Source organism: Chaetodon auriga, chromosome 22 (assembly GCF_051107435.1).
Source record: "Chaetodon auriga isolate fChaAug3 chromosome 22, fChaAug3.hap1, whole genome shotgun sequence".
In the NCBI taxonomy this organism is placed as follows: Eukaryota; Metazoa; Chordata; class Actinopteri; order Chaetodontiformes; family Chaetodontidae; genus Chaetodon; species Chaetodon auriga.
The window spans coordinates 4,735,052-4,742,045 of NC_135095.1; the positions used below are offsets into that span (position 1 = coordinate 4,735,052).

The 6,994-nt window shown below is 40.5% G+C and overlaps 1 protein-coding gene across 9 annotated transcripts in view; it reads right to left on the minus strand.

Moving 5' to 3' along the window:
• Nucleotides 1-3,870, minus strand: part of osbpl8 (oxysterol binding protein-like 8) — a 76,749-nt gene extending 72,879 nt beyond the window's left edge. For 2 of the 9 annotated variants that reach the window (XM_076721659.1, XM_076721663.1), the window contains exon 1: nucleotides 3,515-3,870. The gene's annotated coding sequence lies outside the window, so the exon portion shown is untranslated. Of the gene's footprint in view, nucleotides 1-3,174; nucleotides 3,253-3,514 lie in introns of those variants that run through there. The other 7 variants (XM_076721652.1, XM_076721651.1, XM_076721658.1 and 4 more) reach the window with 5 other exon arrangements.
• Nucleotides 3,871-6,994: the final 3,124 nt, after the last annotated feature.

Below are 6,994 nucleotides of genomic sequence, written 5' to 3' on the forward strand. Positions count from 1 at the left end.
GTTGAACTGAGCGGGCCGAGATGTAACCTGATTTGTGTGCTGCTGTTAGACAAATCCACACTGACAAGAACGGAGAGGCAACTATCTCACATCTGGCATTTGTCAGAGCAAATGCATCCAATCAGTCAAAGCACAGCCAGTGGCCCGAGCGTCCCAGCCGGGAAGATAATGCTGCACTGATGCTCTGGCCTTGGCATTTCAATAACATCATGAGCAACACAGCATTTGTTCGAGCTGCTAATAGTGTGAGAGCCTGGAGGCCTCGCTGACAGGTGAATATTTGCTCAGAGAGGGACTCAAGTGGAAGGAGTTGTTGAATTGTTTCATAATGTGGCTGCTTTGAAGCCCTTGAAGGACTCGAACTGCGATGAAGGACCAAATTCATATACTTTGCCAGGTTTTCAGCTCCAAGGGGATTGGCTGAGATAAGCACAGAGTACGGACGCTTCACCTTAAAACTGCCACACAAATGATTTAGTTTCTGAAAGCATCACTCTTAGATCAAAATGCAGACTTCACAAAGACAGCAAACCTAAAAAAAAAAAGTTGCCATTCCCAAAAACCTCTGTGAAATGTGGCTGCGACAGAACAAAAGCACAAGGAATTTATCGCTTTCACAAACCAAGTGACTGCAAAGAAGGGAAGCAGGTTTCATAACAGAGCACAATCAATCCCAAAGCAGTTTCCACCATATGACATTTTGCAAGGGTGGCAAACAGTCAAGTTGCCGCGAGTCACAGTCATGTGCTGCTGCCTGCAGATGTCCATCTATCTGTAACTGATTCATTTTTCACTGTATTTATTTCAAATCTGACAAAAGTCTTCAAATACTTAAGAGTTCTTTATGCATCAGCTGAAACATTTAAGACCTACTATGAATCAGCTCATTCGGGACATCAGTATACACTTGAGCCTATTTTACATGGACTTAGTCGGTGTAAATTTAAAATAGACTAGTAAGTACTGCTGACCTCTTCATACCATGACATTAACTGATATAGTATAATGAAACAAGGATAACGAAAGTCAGAAATACACTGAAAATCTCCCTTTATACATTCTTCTCTATTTTTTCAGAACAGGAAGGGTGTTGAAATCAAGTCCGTATAAGAAGAACAAGGCGGTGTTGGCAAACAGCTTTCATGCTCAGCAAAAGCATTACCAGAAAAGTAAGAGTGTAAAAAAGAAAAACACATTCTGTCCTACCCGTTTCACCCACATGATTTGATTTCTCCTGCCTGTGCAAACACATGAAACAATAAAACGCAAACGAAAGCTTCTTTGGAAGCCACCCGTCGGCTCTGCAACAGCTGCAGACGTGCATGTGGAAGAGCAGTATTCTGCCCGACAAAGAAAAGATTGACTTGTCCATGCCCAGAATTTTACACATGCACTTCATTTACAGAATGTAATTATTCATAAAGCAGGAACCAGCTGCTAAAAATGTTTTGTGCAGACGAGGCTGTGTTAAATGGCAAGTATCCAAAGAAACAGCCTCTCTCCTTGCGACAAGTTCGTCCTCTAGCGCAGCACTTGGCATAATTTAACAGCTTCATTAATATAACAGTGCATCTCAGGGTAAATGTTCCACTAAAGCTCTATTTTCCAAGGCTTTTAATGGGTTACAATAAACAAAAATTGCAAATTTAATAGATTTTTCTGCAAACAAAAAGACTGAAATCATAAATTGGGAAGCTGTTGCTCAATATTTACTTCATTTAAAAGTATTCAAAGTCATTTAAGCCTACAACCACATATCTGGGATGCATGCTGAGCAGAGACCGCTTGACGTGAAACACTTCAAATTTGGAAACTTCCTTATTCACAATGGAAATCTTCCTCTTACACAAATACTCTTCCTACAAATAACCTTTCTATCAACAGAAAAGTAGACTAATCTGTAACTTTGATCACTTACTTGCAAAAAAATATTTTTTTGGTTCCAGCCTTTCAAATCCATGGATTTTCTGCCTTTTTTCTGTATATATCATTGTATTTTCATGTATTTCTAGACATCACATTGGGCTCTGTGGCACTGTAATTGGCATATTTTGGATTCTGCTGTGTGCACAGCAACACTGCTTGCGTTGCCCCGTGGGAAACCATTTCAGTTTCCACTGCTGGTTTCCTTTGCATGGCAGTATTAATAAAGTGCTGGTGCTCCCAGAGTTGATTCTGCATTCAAATCTAGATCTACGTGTCGACCAGAGCGGTGTGTAGGCAGCCAGTTGCGGCTTGAGAAGGGCAGAATGGAAACTCAATTTGACTGGCAAATAAGCTGGTCGTTCTTGTGACCCTGGATTGCAATGCTCACCTCTGCAGAAGTCTGGCATGGAAAGTCTGGGATTTACATGCAAATCAGGCGAGGATGGAAAACATGAAAATACAGTGTGCGAGCAGCAGAGCCAAATTTGGTGCAGGTACAAAGCATTAATTGACCACTGTTTTTAATCAGTGGCTCAAATCATCTGCGGTCAATGACAAGGTAGCTCAATTCCTATAAATTGTAATGTGCAATTGTCTATGAAAACAAAGCCAGAGTTGTTGGCTTATGTTAACATTATAAACCCATTATACAGGGCGTAAACTCTGACAATTTTCAAACAAACTGACTTGTAAATGGCGCTACTGTCCGAAAATCATGCTCCTCACTACTAAAAGGACAATGACATCCAAGGCCTCCAGTGAAGAATCAGCTTTGAAATATGAAACCCCATTTAGCATCTTCATAAACTTAGAAATCAAATACAAGTCAGGAGGGAGAAAGCTCATGGAGGAGAAAGCATGAACGCTCAGGTGGATAACATGACAGGGTGATATCAGGTATCTGATCACAGGCCAGGATCTGCCGGATGCATCGGTTGTCTGACACAATTAGGAGCGGATCTTACTGACGGTCAGTCTCCTGTTACTGCTCCTGTCAGGAGAAAGTGGGAACAGAGCACCAGGGCTGAGGAGGCTGCAGACATTTACACTGCAGCACGATCATATGTTTGAGGATGATGCGGGGGGGTACTGTGCAGTTAGCAGGGGAGGTCAGGGAGGAAATACTGCCGACCCTTCCTTACACAGAACTCAAAGCCAAACAGATTTTTAACCCACAGCTACATACTTAAATGCCCCAGATACTGTATGGTTGCAGGAAATTAAAATGAGGCACGACTAACCACTCACCACTTTGCTGCATAGCACACCGAGTCCCACATCCACGACTGCAAACAAGCTAACGGCTATTCCTCAAAATGTTCACCGGGGAGAAAGAGTTGGGATCGGCGCAAAGGACGTAAGGGAAGCGTGTGGAGACAGAGAGGCTGCTAGACTTCGGACTATCGCTTTCCCTGGTTTATTACATAACAGTACGCACTGCTCGACTGCAGAGTCACGGCTACTCGCCACAGACACACACACATACAGCGAATTAGCAATTTAGCTAGCTGCGCTTCATCAACATTAGCAGGTGATGGAAGGAGGCGTTCATTCTGTATGTTGGCTGTTTTGTTTGCGCAGCGCTTACCTTCGCTTCGTTGGGGGTCTCCCGGTAGGTTGGCTGACGGGCTCACGAGGGGAAGGCTGGCTGTAAAGAAGCAGGCAGTCCTCAGGGACGTTTGTCTGTCTGCTAACTGTTAGCTGATGACGTTTTAATGTTTATTTCCAGTACTCGCTGTAGCAGCTGGTGATGGTTCGCGTCCTCCTCAGTCCAGCGGCGTCATTCTGGTCCAGCATTAAAGTCTGGGTACTTAGAAATCCACTTTACAGTTGCTGGGTTGCTTTTTACTGTCTTCACACAACCAATATTCAGTCAACTTGTTAGCCACTAGCCCGCCTGTACCATTCTATCATGGGTTTGAGAGGACAAAGGTCAAATTTGTCGAAATGAAACATATTTCCGGTTTCAGTTTTCAAAATAAAGGCCTCGAGATGTCAAAAACCAAAGGCAGCAAAATGTTCTGCTTCACTTCATACAATAACTGTCTTTTAATCCAAATGTGATTCCATTTATTTTTCATTGTTATATAATAGAAATAAAACTGTCTTACATAGCCTAGCTTTTAATATAATTGTCTTAATTATTTTCTGGCTACCTTTAAAATATTTCCACAGTTCATAGATCAGTTTCTTTTTGTGCCAACCCCCCAAATTCTCCCAAAGTTAGCCCCACACTGCGACATTAAATTTGGAAAGATAGAAATAAATATATAATTCTTGTGCAAAAAATGTGGCATAACATTTCTTTTGCTGTGCATCTGGGAAGTGGACTTTTTACCATCACATCTTAAAATTCCATCTATTGTAAAGCAGAACTCTGTTTGTGTGAATAAACATTTTTTAATTTAGTAAAAACTGCTTTTTTATTAATATATATTTTGTATTATTTCTTGCAACCTGAACACTTTCTCCTGAGTTTTCATATTGTTTATATTCATTACTGTAGTAGGGTGTGCCTTTTGTAAAACTGAATCACATAATAATTTAATTTATCATTGCTATTATTATTCTTGCAGTTACTCTTGTGCTTAATACTTTTCTTTTTATAATGTACTTCCAATACCAATTCTCTGGTCCTGACTTTACTTTGAAGGCTAAAAACTCAATATCCCGTCTCTGATTTCAAACGGGTTAACTTGACGCAGCAACAGGAGGCTTCCTTGTTTCTGCTCGGATATCATCTGATCTGCCAGGCAGGACAGGGCATTGAAAACGTGATCGATTCAGTCCACTTTCGCTTTAAACGCAGTCAAGCTGAACCCTTAAAATCCTTGAAAAAGACCATTTAGCTACGTATGTCACGTCATGCTTACATGATTAATTTCACCTCAAGGGGGTGAGAATTATGAGCCAATTCATCCATGCAATGCATATTTTAAATGCAGTATTTTAAGTATTAGGTGTAATTAAATAAATATCATAGTATATTTAAAAGTATAATTCTGAATGATTATGTAATATCCTGCCTGCATGTTTGTAAACGTACTATAATTGGCTCTTTAGCGTGTTGGATGATCTTCTCATAGATGTTCCTGATCTTTTTATTAACTCCCATGATAACACTCAATGCACACTGTAAAATGTGGAGGATAAACTTAAAGGATTATTTCAACTGTTTTCAGTCAGGATGCTGCATGCATGTAAGCTTGGCTAAAGAGTGACATCTAGTGGCTGATGGAGGTTCATTAGAAATATGTGTGATGATGGGACATGGTGAGCATCTACTGCGTGATGTCCGTCCTTTCCATGGGCTGTTTCTGGCCTTCTTATCAGATGTCACATAACATCCATTCCCTTGTTTCCTCGCCTTAACACTGTCTTATGAAGCTTTTGTTTCTCCTTAAAGGTATACTATACAGGTAACACTTTTGCATACAGTGTCCCCCATTTTGGTACCTTTCTCTTGCATGTGCTGCTTACAGTCTGGTACCTGGTTGGGGGATATACACCCATTGCCCACACATTGAGCCTCTGCAGATAAATATGCCACCACACACCTCTAGTAGGTGATAAGAGATGACTGAGAGGGATTACTTTTAGATGAGTCTACATTGTCTACAGAGTCTACAAATCCTGCATAGAATACCTTTAAATAATTGAATCAGTCCATTTCTCTGCTGGGTATTTTTATGATCAATATTTTATGATGTGTTGTAACTGTAAAGAAATGTTAAAATAGGGAAATTTTGTCCCAAATTATTTGCCAGTGACAGTTTCAACCTAACACAATCAGTAATGACCTTACCTTCCACACATATATACACATGTACTGTGTGTGCTGTGCATATCTAATAAGTACATACAGGATACTCATGCAAGCAGTAGCTGTATGAATATGTATTCTCATCTCATGCAGTTGTTCTGAAGCTTTCCAGAAACTAAACAAATAATAATGGCATCATAACGACTTGATTATAGTTGATATTTCAAAAGTTGGTGGCAGAAATTGAATTACTCAGATTACAAATCAAATCAGTGATTGTGGTTCCGGTGTCAATGTCTGAGACTGCAAAGGAAATCATGGCCTTGCTCTTTTCAGCATTTGACCACACAGCTTGTACTTGAACTTGTCTTGCATCTGGCCACTGAATGTAGAACGTCAGTGTAAATAAACTGCAGTGTGAATAATGTCATGGAAGCAACAAAATTTTAAAATAGCATCTTAACATTTGAAAATAATTAAGGTTGAACAGTTAAACAAAAGGGATTTCAAATATGTACTATTTGGACTCAAGCCTTTGCTCTCAAATAATGTCAGCGCGGCCTCAAAACAAACGCGAGGCGAAATGAAATTAAGACCAGTGATACACCACAATACATCTAAAGATAGAGAACTCTTTTGCTGTTTACTGTATTGCTGGCCTGACTGATTCTGCTGTTGTCAAGTTAACAGTTTACATCCTCAGGGAAAAAATGTACGGTGGGCCCCCCTTTGACCCCCCTCTTGTCTTCTCTGCAGGTGTCCATGTACCCTGTCTCCTTCAGATACACTCAGTGCAATGTGCAGTCCACATTGTATAGGTTAATTAATTCTAGAGCCCTTGATGATCAGTGGGCCTCGGTGGTGGTAGTGTTATAGCGACAGCGTTGTGTTGGTGACGCCTCAGGCTCTGATTAGGCTAAGAGGAAGTGGAATACAACACATCTCATTGTTTTCTCTAATATGAGAAACAGGCCATCATTTGTGTTTCTGTATTTTGCAGTAGACACCACACAATGCAGGTTTTAAGGTGGTGATACAAGAGAGTCTGAGGAGGATATGTTGTCCATATTCTTTTTCCGATGTCCATTATAACCCCATAGAGGCAAGAGACACACAGCACGCTACTCTTACATAAACCCTCAGAGGTACTGTGGTGTGTGCAATAATAATGCCATTTATATCTATTTGATATTAAATGTCTTCTGTTCTATATAAGTAGCCTGTAGTCACAGACTATAATATGATTATGTGACCCTCTGTGTGATATGGCCTGCCCTTCATCTGTGTTTTTTGACAGCTGCTCTC